This window comes from Enhydra lutris, unplaced genomic scaffold (assembly GCF_002288905.1).
Source record: "Enhydra lutris kenyoni isolate GAN:26980312 unplaced genomic scaffold, ASM228890v2 scaffoldscaffold1, whole genome shotgun sequence".
NCBI lineage: Eukaryota > Metazoa > Chordata > Mammalia > Carnivora > Mustelidae > Enhydra > Enhydra lutris.
The window spans coordinates 33227872-33255177 of record NW_019154085.1 but is presented as its reverse complement, the minus strand read 5'-3'; positions in this window follow the sequence as shown (position 1 = coordinate 33255177).

Here is a 27306-nt window from a genome sequence, read left to right as displayed (position 1 = left end):
CCCAGGTAGCTCTATTTTCAACTTTTTGAGGAACCTCCATGCTGTTTTCCAGAGTGGTTGCACCAGCTTGCATTCCTACCAACAGTGTAGGAGGGTTCCCCTTTCTCTGCATCCTCGCCAGCATCTGTCATTTCCTGACTTGTTAATTTTAGCCATTCTGACTGGTGTGAGGTGTGGTTTTGATTTGTATTTCCCTGATGCCAAGTGATGTGGGCCACTTTTTCATGTGTCTGTTGGCCATCTGGATGTCTTCTTTGCAGAAATGTCTGTTTATGTCCTCTGCCCATTTCTTGATTGGATTATTTGTTCTTTGGGTGTTGAGTTTGATAAGTTCTTTATAGATTTTGGATACTAGCCCTTTATCTGATTTGTCATTTGCAGATATCTTCTCCCATTCTGTCAGTTGTCTTTGGTTTTGTTAACTGTTTCGTAGCAACATGGACGGGACTGGAAGAGATTATGCTGTGTGAAATAAGTCAAGCAGAGAGAGTCAATTATCATATGGTTTCACTTATTTGTGGAGCATAACAAATAGCATGGAGGACAAGGGGAGTTAGAGAGGAGAAGGGAGTTGAGGGAAATTGGAAGGGGAGGTGAACCATGAGAGACTATGGACTCTGAAAAACAATCTGAGGGTTTTGAAGGGGTGGGGGGTGGGGGGTGGGGGGAACCAGGTGGTGGGTATTGGAGAGGGCACAGATTGCATGGGGCACTGGGTGTGGTGCAAAAACAATGAATACTGTTACGCTGAAAATAAATTTTTAAAAAAACCACACACACACACACACACACACACACACACACACACAGCTTTTGATCTTGATGAAGTCCCAATAGTTCATTTTTGCCCTTGCTTCCCTTGCCTTTGGCGATGTTCCTAGAAAGAAGTTGCTGCGGCTGAGGTCAAAGAGGTTGCTGCCTGTGTTCTCCTCAAGGATTTTGATGGATTCCTTTCTCACATTGAGGTCCTTCATCCATTTTGAGTCTATTTTAGTGTGTGGTGTAAGGAAATGGTCCAGATTCATTTTTCTGCATGTGGCTGTCCAATTAAATGAGGTATTCTTAACAATTGTTGCCTCCATAATCCACAAGCAGTTGTTGAGCTCATACTGCGTGAGAAGCAATGCGATATGCCCACATGGAGAAATCAAACATTTCTAAGGCAAGCCTTGGCTCTGAAGGACCTCACAGGTAATTGGGGCCAATAGCAATGGAATCAAACACGGGCAGTGCAAGGCTACAAGGAGGTTGATAGAGAAACCAAGGACAGGTGGATGCCCTTAGTCTCGAAAGGGTGTGTCAGGGAAAGTCCATGACGGAGGAGGTCATCAAGAGGACATGAATGCTGACTGACCCAAGAGCTGGACACCAGCTATCTGGTCAGTATAGATGACTGAGCCCAGCTATATAAACTCTTAAGATTGTGGTGACAGGGACAGAGATCTACTCATCTTGCGGCCATCCAAGACAAACCTTGTAAATTCCTTTCTTATTAAACCTGCCATACACCAATGTGGAATGCTCCGTCTCTCTCTGTTTCTCCTTCATCTCTGGGTACCCTGCTGGTTTTGAATTCCACCCAGGGAACTCCTGAAGGTGCAAAGCAATAGCTTGCTAAGGAAATAAGATCTCAGTTGAGTCCTGAAGAAATGGAAAGGGCTCACCAAACAGAGACAAACCAAGGGCACATAAAGCCATAGGAACTGTGTGGGCTTCCAAGTCAGTTACTTATCTTAGGGGTTTTTCTTAATACCAAGAGGCATTTTGTGAGCCAGAGATTTCCTGGAGAATGTCCCTCAGCCTGACTTGTATTTGTTTTATCAGCTCATTTCCCTCTTTACTACTTTTTTCCCCCCACCTCCCATGACAGCAAGTACTTAACACAAAAGCTTCTTAAAATGTTTTCCCCCTGTGTGTTTCATTTTTTGTGATATGATCTCTGCAGGTAAAATGGCTCCTGATGTGTTCTGCACACTGGAAAGGGGAAAGGACCCCAGGACTTGACTTCAGCAGCCTTTGGGACAGGTACCGTTCTCATTCCCCACCTCCCCCTATGGCTACAGTCTCTTATGGTACTCTGAGACTCTCTTGGTTGTTTGACCATCCCCAGTACCTGCTCCTTTTGAGTGTGCTGCCTGTGATTCCTGTCTCCTGAATCTGTTAGCGTTGACCAAAGTCATGCATAGAGTTTTGAGGATTTAAAAAATGGGTTTGCCCTCTTCCTATGTCATTCCTCTTTTGGGAATTCTTTTCCCTTCCCATTTGGTGGAGTTGCATTCATCCAATCAATATGCAAATTCATTCTGTTTGTTCTCCCTGGTCCACAGCAATGCAAGCTAGTCTTGCTTTGTTAATTAGAGGTTAGATTGCATTTCTCTGTCAAAGACACACAATTCTCTGTTTTAAAGGAATATGACTCCATGCCCATAGCAGTTACAGTTAAGAATTCTGAGCCAAACTCAGCCAGTTGTACAGTAACAGGGATGGGAGCTGCTGATGTGTTTCAGACACCGAAAGAAGATTAGTGGAATGTGCTTTCTAAGCTGTGCTCTTCCTTCCCATAGGTCTCTGAATCTTCAGCACTAACTTGAATGGCAGAGAGAGGGGATGTTGACTTCTCTGTGAAGACTTTCTTAGTCCTTCATTTGGTTGAGTCTCTATCACATTTTTTATACACAATGCATGTAAAGAGAGGGGGCTACATGATGTGCTCAAGATGATACATCCTGTGTAAAGTAAGCAAGTCATGACCTTGGGGTAGATATTTAACTCTCCTTGCATCTGTTTCCTAATCAATAACATGGGAACAAAAATAGTACCTACCTTATATGGTCATTCAGCTTAGATAACCATATCTATTGGAAAAATCCAGATTGTTCTCTAGGATCTGCTCACACTGTTCTGGGAGTACTAGGGGATCTCTCATAAGACCATCTTATCAAGCTCAAGTGCTTTGGAAGGAGAGGTTAGAATATGTTGGGTTATCTTGTGTTCAAACAGATATGCCCCCATTCTTAACCAGCTTGGTTGGGGGGAAAAAGTTAATTAAGTGAGTGTTTGGAATAATGTTGAATCACACTAATTTTCGTCAAGAGAGTAACTGGAACTTTTAATCAAACCCACAGTGGATTTTGTTATTAAAATGATTGGGGGGCGTGCCTGGGTGGCTCAGTTGGTTAAAGCCTCTGCCTTCGGCTCAGGTCATGATCCCAAGGTCCTGGGATCGAGCCCCACATCAGGCTCTCTGCTCAGTGGGGAGCCTGCTTCTCCCCCTCTCTCTGACTGCCTGTCTGCCTACTTGTGATCTCTGTCTGACTTCTGATCTATGTCTGTGAAATAAATAAATAAAATCTTAAAAAAAAAAAATAAAATGGTTGGGAAGGGGTACTCCTGTGCTTGAGGAGAGGAGACACTCAACAGATGTGCAATGAGGTAAAGTGAAGACTTCAGGGAGAGTCACTGGCTTCCCTGCTCATTGTAAGACATTGCTGAATGAGAGTCTAACCCTGGGCAGTATACCTACTAACCAGTCAGCATGGATTGATTACATGATCTGTTTGTATTTAGATATGAAACCAGTCATACACAGGGTTTTGTGATAGTTCTCATCCTTCTCACTATGTCCACAAAATCTTGTACACTTCTGCCTTTGCATTTTGGCTCAGGCATTTAAGAAGTGTAAATTAAAAAATATGCTCAGGTCAGGTTATTTAGGTTCATGACTAATTTTCTACTGAGACTGAGGTAGATATTAGTAGCAGAGTAGTGATCAAATTTATTGGAACAATTCAGTTACAAATGATCAACAATCTCTGCTTAAAGTTAGATCTTTAAAAGTGACTCACATTTCATATTTTGTTTATGTATGTGTGAAGTCTTTTACTCTAAGGATTAGAGAACATAATAATGAAAGAAATTCTTTCCTTGTTAATTGCAAAAGTCATCTACCTGGTGTAAATAAAGCTAGGCTACAATAAATATTTTTATTCCTATGTGCCTTAGTACACACCCATTAGAGCAGCCTAAAAATTGCATAAGTCCTATAACTTCTAAAGAGAAAGCCAAGTGCTATTTCCTTTTGTCTTCGTCAAAAACTTGACTCATTTTATAACCTTGCTACTGTATCTATTACCACCTAGAAAAATATTCTCTGGTTCAAAAGGCCAATAGTTAAATTCTATGATAATCAATCCAAATATCCCCTTTAAGGAAACATTGAACAGTTTGGTTTTGACTGATTGCAACCCTCCCTAAGAATTCTTGAAATATCAATCCTTTACCTCATGTCCTTAGCTGTTTTCCCAGTGTTAATTCAGACCTTGACTGTCTGGTAGGTAAGTGATTGCAAAGATCTGCTAAGTTGCCCTAGTGTTTACCTCTTTCAAACTCAAGTTGCCTGATACACCCTGTAATGAAACAGGCATTTTGTCTTATTTACCACCATATACCCAACACCTAGAATGGTCATGTACCTAGGGGCACTCAGCATGTTTTTTTGAGTAAAAGGATTTCTAGTCATGATAGTCCCTCACTTACCCCTCCCCTTCTCAAATACCAAATTTTAATGTTTCCTCATTACATTTGTATAATTACTTGTTTCAGAATTCTAGGCTAACCCTGATCTTACTCCATCTAAATACTTAGTCTCATTCTCATCTGTCGTATTGTCTCTCCACTTCTTTCTCCATGTTCCAGCTGAACATCACACTCATACCCTTCTCCCTTCCTCCTTCCTGAATATACTCCTCTACCGCCCTGTCTTTTGCTCATGTCCTTTTCATTGCTTGGAATACTTTTTATCCCAAATCCCCATGTTAAATACTACCAACTTTTCAAGGCTTAGCCCAAATAGCACTTCTGTATTCCATTGCTGTCTTTTACTTCTTCTGGCCTTTTCACCTCACAGCACACCTGCTCACATACATACAACTCTCTTCCCTAGGCCACAAACCCCACACCTTGTGTATCTCTGCCTCTGTCTGACTGGCTCAGAAATGAAGACCTCGAAGTTGCTCAGATCAATGTTGTTGAAAGGAGTATCTCTCACCAATCTTTCCAAAAAATCTCTCCATTAAATTCAAATCTTACAGCAGGCTTTTGGAGACAGTGGCTTTAATTAGACAGTGGCTTTAATTAGTGGCACCATGTTGTTTTAGATTCCCTGGGAAGCGTGTCATAATGAATGCATTAATATATCACTTGGGACTCGTCAGTTTGAATGAACAATTCTATATTCAGAAACACTCATGTGGAAACCAGACCTTCCTGGGATTATCTGCAGTAGGTATTCTCCATACTAGGTAATTATCGAAATCACTTAAGATATGTTGAAAATCTAACTTCCTGGAGGTTCTTATTTGGTAGGTCTACAAACAGGACCAAGAAACTGTGTTTGTAAAAAGATCCCTAGAGATGTTTGTGCTAACCTGGTTTGGGAATGAAAAGGAAACCGGATTTGATGAAAGGAACACTTCTCAGAAGTGTTTGGGTAGGAGCAACCTAAGAGAACTGAGTATGTGGATTTGAGGGATGGAAAGGAGGCAGGAGAAAGATCAAAGAAAAGGTGAAGGGAATTTCACTCACTCACTGGACAAATCCTCTGAATTGCCCAACCCAGTGGGAAATGCTGGGGATATCATGGGGAGCAAGGACTTTGCTCTCACTGATGTTGCCATGTGAGGAGGAAAAATGATCCAAGCACTATAGAAGGAGCCATAGTACGTGGTGCTTTTGCAGCAAGTGGCATGATCATCTCACTCAGTGTGTGTCTGAGCAAGATGTGTGGTGTGGGAGGACACCCAGAAGACATGGGACCTAGGGGACATGTGAAGTAAGAGTCAGCATGAGACAGGGGCTGAGGAGGGAGAAGAGTGTCAAGCTAGTCAAGGAGGCCATAACAAGCCAGGTATACTTGAGAAACAAAAAAGTTTCATAAATTCTAGAAGTTCAGGGAGAGTGGGAAGGGGCAAGGGAGAAAGGGGATGTAAGAATTGCTGAGGGTAACATTATATGAACATTCTGGCTTTGAAGTAGATGTACAGAGGATGAAAGGACAATCTGAGAAGCCGGTGATGCCATGAAATACAAAAGCAGAGTGTTTCGTTGAGGAAGGAGTCAAGAGTGGTGTACCCAGTGACACCAAGAGGTCAGGTAGGAGACAGATTGGAAGGTGGCCCGAATGAAATGATGAGGGATGTCATTTGTGAGCATGCCCAGAGTGCTTTCATGAGCCGTGGGAGGAAATGCCAGAGTTAATGGTCTGGTTTGTGGGTGGAGGCAAGGAGGAGGAGACAGGAAACTAGTCTTTCAAGAAGTTTGCCTGTGAAGGGGAGAACAGAGGTAGCATGGAAGCGGGTGAGGATGTAGGGTAAAGGAGGTATTTTTTCTTTAAAAATTTTTTTTTAGCTAAAGTTGAGCAGGCTGATAGAATCACATTTTATTAGAGTTAAATTGGTGGTAAAGGAGAGTTTGAAAACAGAATAGAGAGAAGGATCCTGGAAAAGAGAAAAAGGACAGGATCCATAATAGAGGTAAAAGGATTTACTATATGTAGGATGAGGAGCAATTTTTTTTTTTTTTCCATCATCACAGAAAGGAAGAAGAAATAGCTTGGGGCAGATGTTTGTAGAGCTGATTTAGAAAATTCACAGGGCTCTTGTCTGATGATCACCAATTTTCACTGTAATTTTCAGGTAGTGAGGGGAGATGGGTCAGGGAATGGAGCAATGTAGAAGTTTAAAATACACTTTCCCCTTTGGGCAGACATGACTACATGAACCGTCAGGGGGTATTAGCATCGTAATTGTCAAATTGTCATTAGTGAGCCCCCCTGAGAAGTGCCAGCAGAGCCTGGCGGTCAGGCTGAAGGAAGGGTAGATGGTTAGCGTTGTGCTAAAATTCCAAAATGATTGATTGCTTACATCATACTCACCACATTTTCCCCTTCTTCCTTCCTGACAGAACCCCATTTTCGTTCCAGTCACTACAGTCCTCAAATTAGACGTGCTCTTCAGTGGTCACTGGCCCACCCGCTGTCTAGGGAGTCTGGCCCTGATTCGTCTAAGCCAACCAAAATGGTCCCCTTACCAATGACTGATTTGCACAAGGGTGTGAGCGCATGATACAATTCCAGACAATGAGGGGGATTCCACAGACAGAGAAATGTTTTCTTGCTTCACAGAAGAGACAGAAGGAAGAGATGGTCTATTTTCCACTTTGGGATGCTGTCCTGCCGGCAGATAATGATTGGTGAACTAGTCCAAAGACAAGGTGAGATAGAAGGATTCAGGGTTGAAAGACAGAACTTGGCCCTTGACCACATAATTGAACTAGTGGTCTTGCTTGGTGGCAGAATTACCTTATTGACTATGTCATTTTCAGTAGGTGTTTTGCTCTTTGAATCTGAAAACACTCTACCTGATACATTAAATGAACACAATGGAAAGATAATGGCAAAAAAAAAAAAAGGCTTTGGGGATATTGGTTAAATCCTGCTTAAGGTGATTGACCCTCCAGTTTAAGATGGAGAGGGAAGGAAATGATGACAGGAGGGGGTGACTCAGAGAGCAAGTGGAGGGCTCTTGGCCAGGAAATCACAAAGAAGTCAAAGAAATAATGTCTGGGGAGCAGCTGAGTAAGAAAAAGGGAGAAACTGGAGGGAGGAGAAGAACTGAACTTGTTCAGAATCTTTGGGATTTTCCTAGCATTGTCATTTTTAGGATCTGTTTGACTCTCTAGTTCAGCAACTGCGAGTATCTCTCCAAAGGAATTAATATAGACTCCTGTCAGCAGAAGAAGGAGAGGCAAGAGCATCTTGGCATTTTTTTAATATGCTTTAGAAATAAAGAAGAAAATGGTGTATTTCAGAGAACATTGGCGCTTTTAATAGGGAGCTGCAAGTTGTATTTTCTCCCACCCAGGCTCCATGCCAAGTGGAGGAGATGGTAATTAGCAGGACACACTGTTGTCTATTCTTATGCATTTAATAACTTCAGCTTGATTCACAGAAGCTGCAACACAGAGTAGTTACTGTGAACAGAACATTTTTATGTGGGGCATTTATTTTGAATGGAAACGTTTGTGCTACAGCATTCACCGTATAGCTGCCTGACGGTCCCTGCCTTCCCCATTTCTTTCACTCACGGCATGGTTATAGCAGGTTATTCTTCTGGAAATAGTGCCCAATGTTTTATTCATACTTAAGGTGAAACAAGGAATGCTGAGTTCAGAAGGAAGTTGTGTTGTGCTTCTGATGTGGGTCCTGTAATTGTACCTTGTGACCCAGAGCAGCCTTTTCTGTCTTCCCACTGCCATTTGGGTGCTTCCTTATAACTGGCACATCTCACGCCCTGTTTCTTCCTCTGGACTTTTCTGATTTGCAAGATGGATAAATAAGACTGATAATATTCCATAGACAAAAAAAAAATGCATTTGGTGCACTCGTTTGGACAGAGTTTGGAATCTTTCTTAACATTGTAACATTGTGAAGGCATTTTGGCTTTCTTCTTTTTAATTCACCTTTCACTTTTTTATTCCCAGAATATTCATATCCCTGATTGTCCCAAATCCTCCTATTTAAGCTACCCACCCAAGGACCTTTCTTGTCTCCTTAACCACCAAGAATTCAGTAATTTAGCAATAAAGGATCCCAGAATGTACTCATGTTAAGCTACTCCTGATGAAAAAAGTTTATAATGAGTTATTCTTCTTAGAAGTATGGACATTTAGCAAGAGAATAAATGGAGATAGAAGTATCTATGATCAAAGAAAAAAATGATCAATAATCGAAGAGTAGCGTAACAAGTGTTTGGGGTGGGGAGATTTTCTGGTGCTCATTGATGCCCTAAGGTAGATTATAAACGACATGATTTAATCCCCTAAGGTAGATTATAAATGATATGATTTAATTTGTCCAAAGTACAGCCTAAGTTTATTCAAAAGAGGATGTTTAAATTTTAAAAGGTATATATATATTATATATTACATACACATATATGTATAATATTTGAGTATATAATATATAATATATATGTTTCTGACATAATATATTTCTGGCTTAGAGGCTATATCAAGCAAAACAGTCAGGCCATGCTGCAGTAATAAAAACTACCCCAGTAATAGATCTATTTCTCTATCAATGGCCACTGAGCAAAAGTCTCTACTAATCATAGTCACTCAATGATCCTACATGACGGAAACCATGTCAACAACATGTACCTTCATGATCACCCCAGTTGGGGAAGAGAATGAGGTATATCATGGTTGGGCTCTTTTCTGTGGCCACATGTAGTCTCAAGGTCATGTCTAACTTCAAAGGAAATAAAATCATGCAATTCTGTATGTGCTCAGAAGACAGAGAGCCAGAAATGTTTAATGAACAGAACGAAGAAGAAAAATAGTGGCGCCTGGTTGGCTCAGTCGGTTAAGCATCTGCCTTCCGCTCAGGTCATGATCCTGGCTGGGGTCCTGGGATCGAGCTCTGTGTCAGATTCCCTGCTCAGTGGGGAGTCTGCTTCTCCTTCTCCCTTTGTTCCCTCCTCATCCCCCCTCCATGGCCCTGGGTTCGTGCTTTCTCTAATTCTCAAATAAATGGATAAAATCTTTTAAAAAAGCCTAGGAAGAAGAAAAATAGGTAAAAACAAATTGTCTTTGTCTGCTTGGACTGCCAAAACCAAATACCATACACTGGGTGACTTAAACAAAAGACATTTATTGTCTCACAATTATCAAGTCTGGGAAGTCCAAGTCCAAGGTATAGATCAATTTGGCTCCTGAGGAGAAGGGTCTTTCTGGCTTGCAGATAGCCACCTCTTACTATGTCCTTACCTGGTCTTCCTCAGTGCATGTATGAGGTAGGAGAGAGGAGAGACAATGAGCTATCTGCAAGCTCTTTTTTTTTTTTTTAAAGATTTCATTATTTATTTGACAGAGAGAGCGATCACAAGTAGGAAGAGCAGCAGGCAGAGAGACAGGGGGAAGCAGGCTCCCCGCTGAGCAGAGAGCCCGACGCGGGGCTCGATCCCAGGACCCCGAGATCATGACCAGAGTGCAAGGCCAAGGCTCAACCCACTGAGCCACCCAGGCGCCCCTGCAAGCTCTTCTAATATGGACACTGATCCTATCAGATCAGAGCTCTTACCCTTATGAACCCATTTAACCTGATATCATCCATAAAAACTAAAAATCGATTGAAGACTTGAACTTAAGCCCTGAAGCCTTAAAACCTTTAGAAAAATACATAGGAGATAATCTTGATATTGGTCTTAGTAATGCATTTTTTTTTAATTGACACCAAAAGCAAAGGCAGAGGTGAAAAATAGCAAAAATGAACAAGCGGGACTACATCAAACTAAAAAGTTTCCGTGCAGCAAAGGAAACCATTAGCAAAATGAAAAGGCAAGCTATGGACTGGGAGAAAATGTTTGCAAACCACATATCTGATAAAGGGCTACTATCCAAAATATACCAGGAACTCAAACAACTCAATAGCATGAAAAGCAAGTCACCTAATTAAAAGATGGGCAAAAGATCTGAATAGATATTTTTTCAAAGAAGACCTACAGACGGCCAGCAGGTACATGAAAAAGTGCTCAACATTACTAACCATCAGGGACAAGCAAATCAAAACCAGAAGGAGATAATATCCCAGACCAGTTAGGATGTTTGTTATGAAAAAGACAAGAAATAACAAATGCTGGCAAGATTGTGGAGAAAAGGGAATGCTTATACATTACTGATCAGATAATTATGGTGTGTATTCTAAATACATTATACTTTTATTTGTTAGTTATACCTCAAAAAGCTGAACAAGAGGGTAGAGAGAGAGAGAGAAAGAGAATTCAAGACCAAAGGGGAAGCTTGAAGAGAAACTGATTTCCCAGACATGATATCAGCCTTGGAGGTGACCCTAGGGCTGGGGCTTGGTATTCAGTGTCTGCTGGGGAGCAGAAGACAAGGATTAAAGGTAGAGCTGTAAATGAGTCCCTCTGTGAAAAGAAGACAGAAAATCTTTAGCTATCAGACTGGAGAAGTGATGAGGAAACTAGCTATCCACATGGCAGATGCGGGGAAGTAGTTTTCTCTAACAAATGGAAACTTACCTCTGCACTCCTGGCTGCTGTGTAATCTGATCTTACCCTCTTAGTTCAGGACTCTAATCATAGAAATGAATGTAAAAACTGGTCTAAGTCACAGAATTCTGGGTCCCCAACAGAGGGATGTGTAAATTACTCTAAGACATCTGGCATAATTACCTGGGGAGGCCTACTGAAATCTCATCACCCAAAGACAGCATTGGTTCATATGTTGCTCACATAGTCACTGAGGATTTTTCTACATACAGATCTTGGCTCTTACATAGTTGCAATCCCAATATTTTGTGTAACAGAAAGCAAAGTTTTTTTTTCAAAGGAACATAAGTCATTGAACATAATTGAGTTACTCTCGTCAATGTTTTCTCCCAATTGCAGCACTCCTTCCTGAAAACATGGGAAGTGTTTTGTTTCTCCTCTATACCTCAGACATTTGGCTATCTCCTGCTGTCAAAGAGGGGCAATGAAGAATTCAAAGCAAGAGAAGAATTTAGAGATGGATAGAGAGAGGAAACGTGGCTCCATAGGAACCCCAGGTGATGCCGTTGTTCCCAGGGTGGTGTTAACAAGAATGAAATCATTTCCATGCAATTGATTCATACAGGTATATCTTGCTGCTAGGGGCTTTCTCATCAGCTCAACGCCCTCCGCATCCGTGCCTCACGATTTCCTGCTTCATGTCTAATTGGACCGGAAGATGGACTGTTTCTCCAGAGTCTCTTGTGGGAATTTGTCTAAGAGCATATACATCTGGAGGCTGTTTGGATGAGTTCTGTGTCCCACATTTCTGTTCTTTCTGAGCAGAAGGCATAGTGGAGGCAGATGAAAGTCTCATGGAACAGTTTGCTTTTAAGTAGTTTCAGTTTCTTTTCAGAAACATGAACTGCTCATCCTCGGTCACAAGGGACCCCCTTTCCCTGGAGAGGGTGGATGAATCTGCACTGCCCACAAGAGCTAACTCTGCCTCCCCCCCCCCGCACTTTAGGCCAGACATTCAGCACTCGCCCCCCACACCAGTGGGTTCTAACCAACTGAAGGCATGCACAAGGAGCCAAGAAGAGATTAAAATGCAGGATCTACTTTTTAAATAGTAAAGCTGGTCTGAAGAATTCCGCAGAGCCCCTTCTATCTCCAAATCAGGGTTCCAGACTCAAAGGGCTCTGATCTCCCTACCCAGTTGCCAAAAGAGAAATGAGAATAGAAACTGCGGATTGCTGGCTGGGGCCACCAAGTCAGCTTATTACACCATGGTGGACATTCCTGGTGCTCAGGACTTCCCCTTCTCCTTCTTTTCCTTATCACGTAGGAGGCAGTGTTGGTTCGCCCTCTCTAAAGTTGGGCAGAATGGTGTGACTGGCTCTGGCCAATGGACTGTCCGTAGCAGGAACTGAAATATGTCATTTCTGGGCTGAAGCAGGAAAAGTACAATTCTCTATGCTCTCTGTGGAGTCCCCTTCAGCCCCCAATCCCACACATGACAATTTGGCCCAGCCCCTGGTTATCACAGAGGCTTTTCTTGGGCAGGCTTTGTGGTGGTGGGGGAAGCTGTGCTCCTCACGTTAACTTTGGTGCACACACAGCCAAGGCACTGTGGTCTCCAGAGGCAGTAGTATTCTAAGAGTAAGCCCCCTCCCCACCCCACCCCCACCCCAGCCTAGGCACCTCCTTTTGAAAGCCTCTCCAAAAGAGGTCAGAGATTGAGGATACTTTTCTCACTAGATACTTTTCCACCTCTAGCCCTTCCCCTTCCTCTTTCTAGCCCGAGTCCAAAAGGTAGTGGTAGTCTTCTGCTTAGGGATCTTCTTTCCCCCACCTCCCCCACTAACCGTCTGTGATGTCTGTCATCTGTCCCCAGCCTGGTGCTGTTCCCCATGGAAAAAAGGAAGCTGGCAGGCTTTCCTATTTGGCCTTATAGACTCCCAGAGAGTGAAATCAAGTCTTAATTGTTACTTTCAGTTTGGCTTATTGTAAAACCTCTGTTAACTGAAACACCCAGGGTGTGCAGTGTTCTGTTTACTAACCTTCAGTTTACTACTAAAATCTTCCTCAAGTTCATGTGGATAAAAGCATGCGCCCCCTTTTCTGCTTTAGTTTTAATATAATGTCATCATTCCAATTAAATCTTTCTGATGATTCAGAGCTGTATCTCAAAGTGCCCTTTATTTTCATTGAACAACCGTGTAAATGCCGATGTAAAAAAACCCAAGATGAATGAATACAACCTGCTAGAAGAGATTCCCTGAAATCTATTTTAAAGAAATATGTAATAACATTTTTTACCTGTTACTTTACTTTAAAAATAGCATTTTGGAAACAAAACAAAAATTACCTGTCTTTAGATGACTTGAGATATAAACATGAAAAAAAAATTCCCCAAATGGAGCTGGCTGGAGATCTGGGTGTGAGGCAACCTTTTTAAAATTATATTTTCTTCCCTTCCCCTCCCCTTCTTTCTTAAATGTACAGATACATTTTAACTCCTCACTTGCAGATTTTGGTAAGCCTGTTTTCAGAGAGCCACAACTTCTAGTGTATTTCTCTTGTTAATGATTGTTTTTCTTTTTTATCTTGGTCACTGTCAAATTCCTCTGGACACATGTAGGGCTGTTGTAGTTCAAATGCAGAATGTGTTCTGTCTTCTCTCAGTAAGCTCTCTTACAGTTAGGAAACTGCTTTGGGGGCCTACCTGTGGAGCTCCTAAAAAGAAAGAACAAGATTTAAGAAACTGACAGATGTTTTCTTTGTCAAGGGGAAACTCGATTCTATGAATATTTAATAGACTCCAAAGCAACTGATAAAGTTTATGGAGAGTTTATTCTTTTAACTTTAAATCTTTTGCATTTCTTAAAACAAACCAAGTATTTTGCTCAATACACACTTTTATAAAAGGTGAAATAACATTGATAAGGAAAGATCAATAAGAAGAGCTATTAAGGGGTGCTTGGGTGGCCCAGTAGGTTAAAGCCTCTGTCTTCAGCTCAGGTCATAATCCCAGGGTCCTGGGATGGAGCCCCGCATCAGGCTCTCTGCTCAGCGGGAGGGAGACTGCTTCCCCCCTCTCTCTGCTGCCTCTCTGCCTACTTGTGATTTCTGTCTATCAAATAAATAAATAAATATATATTTTTAAAGATTTTATTTATTTATTTGACACAAGTAGGCAGAGAGGCAGGCAGAGAGGGAGAGCAGAAGAAGGCTCCCCGCTGAGCAGAAAGCCTGACATGGGGCTCGATCCCAGGACCCTGGGATCATGACCTGAGCTGAAGGCAGAGGCTTTAACCCACTGAGCCACCTAGGCGCCCCAATAAATAAATAATCAAAAAAAAAAAAAGAGCTATTAAGGTATGACTTGTTTGAGAAACAAAAAATGCAAGGACAGGTCAGCTGTGCGCACTGTAGACTTCTACCACAGGCAGCTGGCCACCCCCTTGACTTATCTTTAGGAATCTCTTGATTTATCTTCCTTTATTTTAGGGATTTATTTAGGGATTTCTTCTGAGGCCATTTCGGCTTTCTCTGGAGTTCTCTTAGACCAAAGCCCCAGCCTCTGCTGAAAACTCTTGGCTCCCAATGCAGCCGTCTGAATCATTTTTGTTTGGCCACCCTTGAAAAGTAACTATTTTTCATTTGAACACCCTTCCTTGGGAAATGCCACTGAGGGTTGATTATGGTTTTCAGAATTCCCTTTCCCTGTTAGAAGGGAGCATTTGAGTTTGCAACTCCTGTGTCTTAGTATGGGATAAGCTATTTCTGGCACATCTTAAAATGTGGAGCATATGGAATATTAGAGAGAGGAGGGATCTCAACAGAGTGACTGGTGAGTTGGGATCCGTGAAGGAATCGGAAAAAAGAGAAAAGAGAAATGAGATAGATTAAGGAAATTAATACCAGCCTATTTAGATACTTGGTTTTCACAAGAAATAAACTCATTGCACCAGGCAGCTTCCATGCCTAGGACATATACAGTGAACTCAAGCATCTGTGGCCTGGCGTGCTTGTGCAGTGAGTAGCAGTGATTAAGTGAGTGGATTTCCGTGCCAGCTTGTTTGGTTAAAATACAGTCCCATCACTTACTATGGGTGTGCATTTTCTGATCCGACAGATGGAAATAATAGCTCTACTTGCCCCATAAGCTTCTTGCAAGTACAGAGTTAACAGTTTAAAAGTCTCTGGGGGCGCCTGGGTGGCTCAGTGGGTTAAAGCCTCTGCCTTTGGCTCAGGTCATGATCTCAGGGTCCTGGGACAGAGCCCCACATTGGGCTTTCTGCTCAGCAGGGAGCCTGCTTCCCTTCCTCTCTCTCTGCCTGCCTCTCTGCCTACTTGTAATATCTGTCTGTCAAATAAATAAATAAAATCTTAAAAAAAAAGTTTCTGGCACTTAGAAAATACTAACTGTTGACTCTGATTCACTAATTCAATCATCCAACCATTTGTCAAGCTTAAAAGAAAATTTTCTATGTTCTAGGCGCTGTGGTTAAGTCCTGAGTATTCAACTTTGAGTCAAACTCAGCACCATTCTTCCAGAAGCTCCGAATCTCATAGTGTGGGCACCCGAGGCTACCAAAACTCAATGCAAAGGCTAGTCTGAGCACTGGAATGGGAGCCTCATCTCTTCATACTCGGCGCCATTTCTTTAAAAAACAAAAACAAAAACAAATCATAAAGGGTTAAACTGGCAAACATGTTTGTTTTAGTAATGAAATGTATTTTTCTGTGTGTCTGATAAGATAGTTAAAACTGAAGGGATTTTTTGAAAAAATCACCGGACCACTCACTGTGTGTACAGACTTGATGAAGCTTCTGTTTCTAAGGACATGGCCTACTTCCCATGTGGAGATGTGAAGGACAGTAAGTGCCTGCTTTTTTTTTTTTTTTTTTTTTTATAGCTATATCCCTTTTTGGTGCAAAGCTGAAATGCATTTAATTCCAGGTTGTCATATGCAGTTAGGAAATGTGGGATGGAACAGAGACAGTGCTATGAAGAGCTTACAGCCTGAGGTCCTTGTTTCTTTGCACAGCAGACAGAAGGCTCCCCTGGCCCAGTGCTTAGCACAGACAGGCCACATGACTCCAGACAGGCCAGTCGGGGCTAATGGGATTGGATTCTGGGAACTGGTTTGTATTAGCTGAAAGACCCTGGGTCTATAGGACAGTAAGTTGGAGCCTGAGCTGATCTGAGCCCTGAATGAACACTTGAAATCTTGGGACTGTTCTGTTATGTGAGTCAACGTATTCCCGGTCTGTAAGCTTAGGAGGCTTGGGTTTGATGTTTTTGTAACCAACTTTGGCAGACTCCCTGAACTTTCTTTTTTTTTTTTAAGATTTTATTTATTTATTTGAGAGAGAGAGTGAGAGAGAGCATAAGAGGGGAGAAGGTCAGAGGGATTAGCAGACTCCCCATGGAGCTCGGAGTCCAATGCGGGACCCCATCCCAGGACTCTGGGATCATGACATGAGCCAAAGGCAGTTGCTTAACCAGCTGAGCCACCCACGCGCCCAGACTCCCTGAACTTACTAGGTTCAAACAAATGTTTTAAAAGTAAACGTCTAGTGGCTCAAAGATAGAAACCCATCCATTTGCCAGCAGTCAGACTCACTGGTGAACACCTGCACAGACGCTGTCCGATCCAGAGAATAATTTGAATCATTGGCTTCAACTTGAGTTAAGGAGGATAAATGAAAACTGTTTCCATTATGAGGCCTGCTGCACCAAAACCTTGAGTAGGCCTGAAGGTGCGGCAAGAAATTAAGCTTGGAAGGAGATGATGGGGTATGACAAAATCGTCCTTCATGGACGCCTTTGTGCTGTGGCTGTCATGGCCTGGGGACACACTGCCTGGGGGTGAATCCTGTCCTGCCACTTAGCACTTCCAAGACTTTGGACACATGATTTCACTTTCCTGTGCCTCAGTCTCTCTATCTGTAAAACAGGATAATAATAGTACCTACTGATAAGGGTTTTCACAAACCACATTGGCAAAATGCCTTCTAGGTGCCATATACTTTTACATATTACAAATATAGACGGTAATGTCTATATATTGGACTATAAGTGCCCACGTAGTGCTTCCCCAACTGGAAACTATTTGGCCTTCGACGGAACGTGAAGCCCACAGTTCTGTGCTCCTCTGACTCTTCCTTCAGAGGACCTGGGCTACTGAGAATATCGAAGTTTAGGTTCCTCTGAGGAATAAAGGTGCATTCAAGAGCCCAGCCAATTCACATCACCGCATCATGTGATCTCTGAAGCCAACATTTTGCAAGACTTGTGTGCTGGTTAATTACAAGAAACAGTGAAAGCACCCACAGTTGAGACCACTGGTCATTTTTACCTGGGCCAGTCATGGTGGCCTGACTTGGCTCAAAAGGAATAGGGTCAAGGCTCAAAAAAAAAATGTTTGAAAAGAATATTTTAATAAACTCAAAAATTTTTTTTAAAATTCTGCTTAGTGTGTCTTGGGGAATAATAGATATTTTTATTATCATATGCAGGTTTTCAGCATGCTTTGACATTTTGATTTCATTCTAAGAACGAAGAACCCATTTGGCATTGATAGTTCGACTCTCTTATCTTTCTTTTTACACGTGTCATTTTCCTTTGTGGTTGTCAAATCCCATTTTGTTTTAACTATTGAAAGAGAACAAAGCATTGGTGACCATGAAAAGCAGCCTGAAGCTATTTTCAACAGTGTGTTTTGTTCCTGGATTATAATCAAGGTAAACAAAACTCAACAAATACAATAGTATTAGAAAGCATCTCATAAGATCAGCTTCTTGTTGGAGCAACCTACAGATTTAAACTCTTTATAAAGTGCACAAAATAAATGTATTTGCCATTAGGTTTTTGTATTAGATGCTTAGCATCCATATTTATACTTAAAAGAGCTATCAGTTTATAAACTGAGAAACTGTCAGGGAAAATGGAAGCAGATAGTATGTTTTTATTGTTAATAAATGGTTTCAGCTATGGGGTCAAGATAGTCTCTTAGTCAAAGTGACTAAGGTTATTTTTTTCTGGTTATTTAGGCTGGCTTTCCTGGACTTTATTTTATATTCTATTTACAGAAGTTAGAAAGCCGAAATATGACGTCACCCTGACTCTCTTTGCATTTAGGGTCCTGAATGCGGAATAGATTCAGTCATTTGAAGGACTTTGGTGAGATCTGACAGGCAGGAGGATGGGGCAGATCATCTGTCAGCACAGTGTACAGGGACAATTAGATCTAACAGAAATACATTTTAGCAATAGCAGGATTCCACAACCCACCGTGGTCACCGGCTTCGAAATTAACAGCTGTAGTGAGGGCTACAGCAACTACTGATCTCTGCATCACATTTACGATGATAGAAACTTGGAACCCAAACCTCTCCAATCTTTAAACATTTTTTTAAAAATTTAAATTCAGTGAGCCAACATAAAGTATGTACTTAGTTTCAGATGTAGTGTCCAATGATTCATCCGTTGCATGTAACACCCAGTGCTCGTCACATCACGTGCCCTCCTTAATGCCCATCACCTATCCTATCCCCCCACCTGCATAAACTTTTTTTTTTTTAATTGAAGATTTCTTTCTTTCTTTCTTTGAGAAAGAGAGCTTGTTCACAAGAGTGGAAGGAGGGGGAGAGAATCCTTAAGCAGACTCTCCTGCTGAGCGTGGAGCCTGAGGACGTAAGGGGCTCGGTCTTGTTATGCCCCAATAATGGGTCCGTGATTAAAGGAGCGAGACTGATACAAAGCGAAGGTCAAGCAAATCTTTATTTCGCGCCAAGTATCAAGAATCTAACCCAACGTTCAGGGCCGCACCTCTTACAAGAGAGGGCGACCCTTCTCTGTTTCGCAAACTAGTTTTTAAGGGCAAAGGCCATGCGGTTGGGCCTGGCCACGCACAGGTGGCCAATGAGATGTAACACACACAGGAAACTCCACAGTGATGCTAGGTGACCAATTGAGTTACAATTGACCCTAGTAGACATTTAAACCAGACTATTATACCTTGATTGGGATTGGCGCCCAAAGGGCAGGGCTCATACTCCTTGGTAACCAGGGAGACAGTATGCATCCCCCCACTGATCGGATGCCTCCACCTGGCCTGACCCACCTTTGTATCTGGGCTTTGTTACCTGAAGCTGGTTTCCGGGGCTTGTCTCCAAGTAAATCCCCTGGGGGAAGGGGAGCAGGGACAGTTTCTAAATAGGTCCTTACAGGTCTCAGGACCTTAAGACCATGACCTGAACCAAAACCAAGAGTCAGACGCTCACCCGACTAAGCTGCCCAGGCAGCCTAAACTGTATTTTTTAAGACTTTAATCTTTTTAAGTGTGTAATTCTGTCTTTTGCACTGAATTGTAGACTTGATAACAAACATCAAGTCATGTCTGTAACCTGTGCACATTTCAGTTAATATCCTTAATTTGTCCTTCCCATCCTGCCTAGCCATTCAGAATGCCATGAAGAATGTATGAAGCCACTGGCTATGTAGTTCATTGAAGAGCGCCCTCCGATATGTCCTTGATTTCATTCCCCCTACGAATAACTTACTAATACCTATTTGTCAAATACTGTTTTAGTGGTTGGAAATGGCTTGGTGAACAATGTAATAGACTTTGACCGTGAACAGTTCATGATCTCATGGAAAAGCCCAATGAGCAAGTAATGCCAATAAGAGCTGGTACGTATACCAGTTACCCCCAGGACGTTCTGATGCAGGAGGTCCACACACCAAACTTGAAAAATATGTAATCACTAATCTCAGGAAAGAGTAGACATAGAACCAGAGGGCATCCTCTGCACTGAGCTATGGGATTGTGAAAGAGTATATGGCTGGGATATTGTTGGACATTACGGCTTTCTCTGATGATTATTTCATTTCTAAGCATCTGCTTTCAAAATGCTCTCCCTACAGTCTCATGGTACAAATTTCATTGTTTTTGTTGTTGCTCTTTAAGCAGCCATTTTCTTCCTCAATGGTAAAATGTCACTTTTAACTTAAGAATAGATAAAATGTTTTGTTTTTGAAGATCTGTATTTGCTAACTGAAACCAATATTCAGTCTGACCAAAATGGAATTTTTACAGTTGATTCTCATATTAAATGCTTGTAAAGTTTAATGTATTCTTTTCTTTTTTTCAGTTTTTATTTTAATTCCAGTTAGTTAACATACTGTAGGATATTAGTTTCAGATCTACCATATAGTAATTCAACAATTCCATAAATCATAATGTATTATTTAAATAAAAATATATAAGTAGAGGTTCTTATCAGCAATAATTGGCTGATGCTGAGTAGCAAATTCTGACTTTAGGAGGACATGTTCTAATATTTTCTTCCAAGCTCTAATTGATTGTCTCCTATACATGTTGGATGTGTCCAGCCATCTTTGGAAACCCAAGGCTTAGAGGACAATTTCTGCTGGCCCACTACTTTCCCTTTTATATAGTAATTTATGGCTCTTGTCCCTACAGAATAACCCCTTTTTAATAATCTTAATTTCTTACTTCCAAGGACCACTGTTATCTTCACATGTATTCATTCAACAAATACCTCTAAGACCCAACTCTATGCCAGGAATAATTCTAGGCTCCAAAGATACAGAAGAGAACAAAACAAAATTCCTGCTCTCCTAGAGCTTGTATCTTGGTGCATGTGAAGGGGAAACAGACCATAAATGCACAAGTATGTAAAACATCGGGTGAGTGTAGGTAAGTGTAGAGGGAAAAAAGCAGAGTAAAGAAAGGAGAAGGGCATGCTGAGTGCAATGATGTGGGCTGCGGTGACATGCAGGAGCTCTTAAGAGCCAGTTGTATGCATGTCTTCTCAGGTCAGTGTTTGGTGATACCAGGTTGACAAGTGGTACTGGCCACACTGGGGGTGTTTAAGCACAGAAATTAACAAATACTAGAAACCAGGACTTTTTTTTTTTTTTTTCTTCAGAGAGCCAATAGTTAAACATGTACCAGCCAATTACTGGGTGAGAGTGAGGGTCTCTATACTTTATAGGGTGATTGGAGAACATCTCACTGGGCAGAGACGTGAAGGAATGAGGGAGTGAGTCCTATGGTCATTGGAAGTCAAGGTGAAGAGTATTCTTGGGGGAGGGAACAATAAGACCTTTGACATATAATTGGGGAAAGCAGGCAAGGTGATAGAACTGGAACAGTGTGAGATGGAAGGGAGCAGTGGAGTGGAAATAGGCCAGTTACCTAGGGGCAGGGATATGTGGAGTCTTGTGAGTCAAGATAAGTAGTATGATGCATCATAGCAATAATTGGCTTATGCTGAGTAGCAAAATTTGCTTTTAGAAGGACATGCACTCTTCAGTTTGTAGCAGTTCCTCTCCCAGCTATTTCACCAAGCCCACCTGCTTGACTGATGTAAGCTTTCTACCTGGCCTCTATACATATATGCATTTCTCTCCCTATTCAATAGCATCTCCTTCTCTATATGTTATAGCACATATTTTGTGTTGCCTTGTTTTACATTTTATTTTATTTTTAAAGTAGGCTCCATGCCCAGCATGGATCACAAGGCAGGGCTTGAACTCATGATCCTGAGATCAAGACTTGAGCTGAGATCAGGAGTCAGACGCTCAACCAACTGAGCTACCCAGGCAACCCTGTATTTAACTTTTAAATTTGTGCAAAGACTTTCCATAACTGAACTTAAAAAAGGCTGTCATTTATCTTTCTTAGCACCTGGAACAATGCCTTTCATATAATAGGTGCTTAAGATATGAGTGTTGAATAAAATAGGATGAAGAGTCTATATTTTTGCTGGTACTTTCTTGGGGTGTGCTGACCAATTTCTTTCTGTTTAATGAAATCCTTGTTTCCTCCCATCATTCTGAACCTAAGCCTATGATGCAGATTTCTTTAGCATTTACATATCTTTAACTTATTAGAGTCTACTTCCAAGTGATACTATACCACTTCACACATAGTCTAAGAACCTCCCAATAGTAGAATTCTTTTTCTTCTTTCCTGACCTCTGCGCTATTGCTACATTTTTCTTTTACATGTATTATAAGCTCTGCACTGGGTTGTTAATGTTTTTGTTTAAACATCAACTATCTTTTAAAGAGATTTAAATAATGAGAAAATAAGTGTTGTGTGTTTACTCATGTGATTACTATTTCTGGGCTTATTCTTTTGTGTGGATTCTTCCTTCTGCATTTCCATCTGTTGTCATTTTCCTTCTGCCTGAAGGACTTCCTTTAACATTCCTTGTAATGAGGGTCTGCTGATGGTAAGTTATTTCAGCTTTTGTAGGTGTGAAAAAAAGATCTTTATGTTGCCTTTGCTATCTCTGTTCTTAAAGTGGCTGAGTTTCGTTTGCTCTGGTATGAGTAGACTGTTGGATTTTAAAAAAATTATTATGGTAAAATATACATGACATAAAACTTAAAATTTTAGCCATTTTTAAGCGTACAATTCAGTGGCATGAAGTACATTCATATGTTGTAAAACCATTACCACTATTTCTGGAACTTTCTCAGTAAAGACTCTCTACCCATTAGGCAACAAGCACCCATTCTTCCCTCCTGGCAGCTCCCTGGTGACCTCCATTCTACTTTCTCTCTTTTTGAATTTGCCTATTCCAGATATTTTTTATAAATGGAATCCTGTACTATTTGTCCATTTGTGTCTGGCTTATGTCACATAGCATCATGACTGAAAGGTTCACCCAACATGTGACGTGTGTCAGAACTTCTCTAATATGGGAGGACGAGTGTGTGTGAGTTATTGTCTTAGTTCCTTCAGGCTGCTTTAACAGAATACCATAAACTGGGTGGCTTATAAACAGCAGGGACCGATTTCTCATATTTCTGGAGTCTAGAAGCCCAAGAACAAGGCAGCACCAATTTGAAGTCTGGTAAGGGCGTGGATATTCATTGATGTTATGAATCTAGCATCTAGATTTTTTTTTTTTACTGCATCTTCACATGGTACCAGGGGTGAGGGAGTTCTCTGTGATAAAGGCATTGATCCCATTCTCAAGGGTTCTGCTCTCATGACCTAATCACCTCCCAAAGGCCCTGTTCCCAAACATTATCACTGGAAACTCAGTTTTAATACATGAATTGTGTGTGTGGTGGTTGTGTGGAGGGATGCAAACGCTTGGCGTACAGTGTTCCATCCACAAGCCCTGGAATTCATGTCTTTTTTGCATGAAAAATACATTCATTCCATTCTAATAACCCCAAAAGTCTAAACTTATTCAAACATCAGCTCAAAAGTTTAAAGACTTATCTACCCCAATTCACTTTTCCTTTCCTTGGGGTAAATCAGAGGGGGAGATGAACTATAAGAGACTGTGGACTCCAAGAAATAATCTGAGGGTTCTGGAGGGCAAGGGGGTGGGGCGATGGGTGAGCCTGGTGGTGGGTATTAAGGAGGGCAGGTATTGTGTGGAGCACTGGGTGTGATGCATAAACAATGAATCTTGGAACACTGAAAAAATAAAATTAAATTAAAAAAAAAAAGAACCAAAGCAACAACAACAACAACAAAGTCTTATCTAAATACCCTCTAAATCAAAAGTGTGGGAGACTGGAGGTAAGATTAATCCCAAGGCAAATTCATCTCCAGTTATGAGCCTGTGAAACCAAACAAATTACACGTTTCTAAAATACAATTATGGGACAGGCATGGCAGAGACATTTCCACTTCAAAATAGAGAAATAGTAAAGAAGGAAAGGGTAACAGCTACCAGCTAAGTCCAAAACTTATAGGGGCAAGCAACATTAAAACTTAAGGCTTGAGATCATCTTCCTTGACTCCATGCTCCACTTTCTGGACTCACTAGGGCTGTGGCCCTGCCTCCACAGTTATCGTGAGCTAGAAATCTCATGGAGGTGGCTCTGCTCATTCTGTCCCCATGACCTAATCACCACCCCCTCCCCCCCCTCCCACCCCCGCCAAATGCCATCACATTAGAGACCAGGTTTCAACATATGAATGCGGTGGGGGTGGGGGTGGGGAAAAGCACATTCAGTCTATAGCAGATGCGTTTTCCAAGAAGATTTTCTGCTGTCAAGTTTTATGTTTTTGTCTTTATTATCATCATCATTAATGAATTATTAAGACTGAAATAAAGAAAAATCATCCATAAGACCATGCTGTTTGTGTCTTCGCACATTATTCTTGAAGTATGAATGAAGGTGCTCAGACAACCATGTCAGTAAACGCTACCAAGGGCAACACGTGGAACAGATGGGTTATCTAGCAGAATACATCTGGGCAACACAATCTAGACAGTCTGGCATGAAAGAGTGATATAACAATTTCCCAATCTTGTCACACCTTATGTGAGACAGTTCAAAGGAGACAAACAGCTCCTCAGTATTGAATGCAAGTAGCGGCTTTGAGTTCAGTTCGAGGAAAGAGTTTTGTCCACTCCCTGTCCTGACTGCACAGGAAGTTAGGACTGCAGACTGAGCATATTCCCGTGCCCTCATCATGCCACCCAGCCATGGACATAGGTTGTCCAGAGTGGGCGAACCAGAATGGTGTAGAGGCTGCCAAGCTGGACCGTCTGGGCTCAGGTTCTGGCTTCATCACTCACTATGTGGCTTAGAACTGGTTACTGACTTCTCTGGGCCTCAATTTTCTCAACTGTGTAATGGAGTGATACTCATATTTTCCACAAAGGGTGGTCGTGAGGACTGAGTGAAGGAGTCAAACAAATGGCTTGACATTGGGCCTGGCATATGTGAGGAGCTCAGGAAATGCTAGTTGTGAATCAAGAGTGATATTTGAAGTGTTCTAAGTGGGAGGGCATGAGTAGAGACCGATCTGAATTGTCAATGCCTGGAGGTCCCTACTGTGTCAGATGTTATAGCTTTAGTAACTGGATGGTGAGCAGGCCCAGGGGTACTGGGGGTAGGGGTAAGGCAGAAAACCTTCAGGAGACTCGAGGGAGCCACTATTAACCAACTGGTGTGGAAGTATTTAAATATTTTAATAACTTGCATGACCGTACCCCTGGGTATCAGGCTTGTTTGTTAGTCTGATGATTTTTCTTGAAGAAGAGTATTCTTCTGGAGGCATGAATTTGCTCTTCACATTAAATAACTTCTTTATGCTGATGACTCACAAATTTGCATCTCCAGCCCTCTTCTGCTCTATGGCCTATTTGACATCTCTACTTGGATGTCTTATGGGCATATCAAACTTAACATTTCCAAAGCAGAATTCTTGATCTCCCCTGCAGAGATTCTGCTCCTCTCCGTGTCTTTCTCATCTCAATTAATGGTGCCAGGGACCTGGTATATCTTTGAGGTCATGATTTCTCCACATGTAAGAGGCTCTATTGCAGAGTGAATTGAGTTCAGTGGAGCTAGACAGAATTAGACTCACTCTCAACCTTGTCATTAGTTAACAATGGACTTGAGCAAGTCACCAAACCTCCACGACCAAGTCATTTCCCTGCTTAATGAGCAGAATGACACTGTAGGATTATGGTGTGCATTCAAGGCAATATATTAGAAGTGACCAACACACAGTATGTTTGTTATTTTTTTGTTTAAGATTTTATTTATTTATTTGACAGAGAGAGAGAGAAAGAGAGAGAGAGAGATCACAAGTAGGCAGAGAGGCAAGCAGAGAGAGGGAAGCAGGCTCACCACCAAGCAGAGAGCCCGATGCGGGGCTCGATCCCAAGACCCTGAGATCATGACCTGAGCCGAAGGCAGAGGCTTAACCCGCTGAGCCACCCAGGCGCCCCCAGTATGTTTGTTATTAACACTTGATTGATTTTCTGAGTCAGATAAAAGGCCAGGAAACTCTAGGGTAGTCAGTTGGCCAGGAAGTGAGGACTCTTACCTGTTTCATCTCTGCCTCACTCATAAACTCACCATCTCTGACCTCGAGTTTCTTACATTGTACTTAATTCCCCTGTGTTTTCTCAGAGTATCCTTCCTTCAGTATGTTCCCTCCCATCTGTTTCCATGTTGCAATTTCTTCACCTTGAAGTGGAACAGATAGTAGTTTACACTTATCAGGATGGAATGTTTGGAGAGTTAAGAAAATTACCTGAAACTTGGAAATAAACAAAAGGCATTTGCTATGGACTGAATGTTTTCATCTGTCCTGTCCAAATTCATATGTGGAAGCCTTAACTCCCAGTGTGGTAAAATCTGAAGATAAGGCCTTTGTGAGGGAATTACAGTTAGATAAGTTCATGGGGGGGCGCCCTCACATTGGGGTTTGTGCCTTTGTCTGTAGAGATTCCAGAGAGCTGTCTCTCTCTCTGAATGCCCAGAAAGAGCTCATATGAACATGCACCAAGATGGGAGCTGCCTACAAGTCAAGAAAACAGAAGAGACCTCCAAATGAAACCGGCTTTGCTGCCACCTTGATCTTGGACCTACAGCCTCAAGAACGCTAAGAAATAAATGTTTGAAGTTTAAGCTGTCCATGGTTGACTTTCTCTCTTTTCTTTTCCTCAGCATTACTAAGTGTTCTTTCAGTGAAATGTTGCATGTTTCTACCGGGCCCACCCATCGTGGGGATCTTCTACTTTTCCAGGGTGTTATAACCTACTTGATTTCCTACTTACCACTGATTAGGCAATTTTACAACTCTGTAAAGGTAGAAATTAGCTGAAATTAGAAAACTGACAGCAATGCAAATTATGTTTGTTTGGGGGCAAAGCAAATAATTCTTGTCCATAAACTAAGTCACCCTAATGGTTACAGTTTATTGGCTTGGAGGATGCTTACTGGTTTTGCAACTACCAGCAAATGCAATTCAGCTTTATATGGACTGTCTGGCTCAAATTCCCTTTTAAACCAGTCTTAATATGTTACCAAGTCACTCATTCATTAATGAGTTGAATGGAATATTTGAGATGTTCATTTTGTATTTATATGAGAATCATGTCTTTTTTAAAAAATTTTTTATATTTATTTTCAGCGTAACAGTATTCATTGTTTTTGCACCACACCCAGTGCTCCATGCAATCTGTGCCCTCTCCAATACCCACCACCTAGTTCCCCCAACCTCCCATGCCCCGCCCCTTCAAAACCCTCAGATTGTTTTTCAGAGTCCATAGTCTCTCATGGTTCACCTCCCCTTCCAATTTCCCTCAACTCCCGTCTCCTCTCTAACTCCCCTTGTCCTCCATGCTATTTGTTATGCTCCACAAATAAGTGAAACCATATGATAATTGACTCTCTCTGCTTGACTTATTTCACTCAGCACAATCTCTTCCAGTCCCGTCC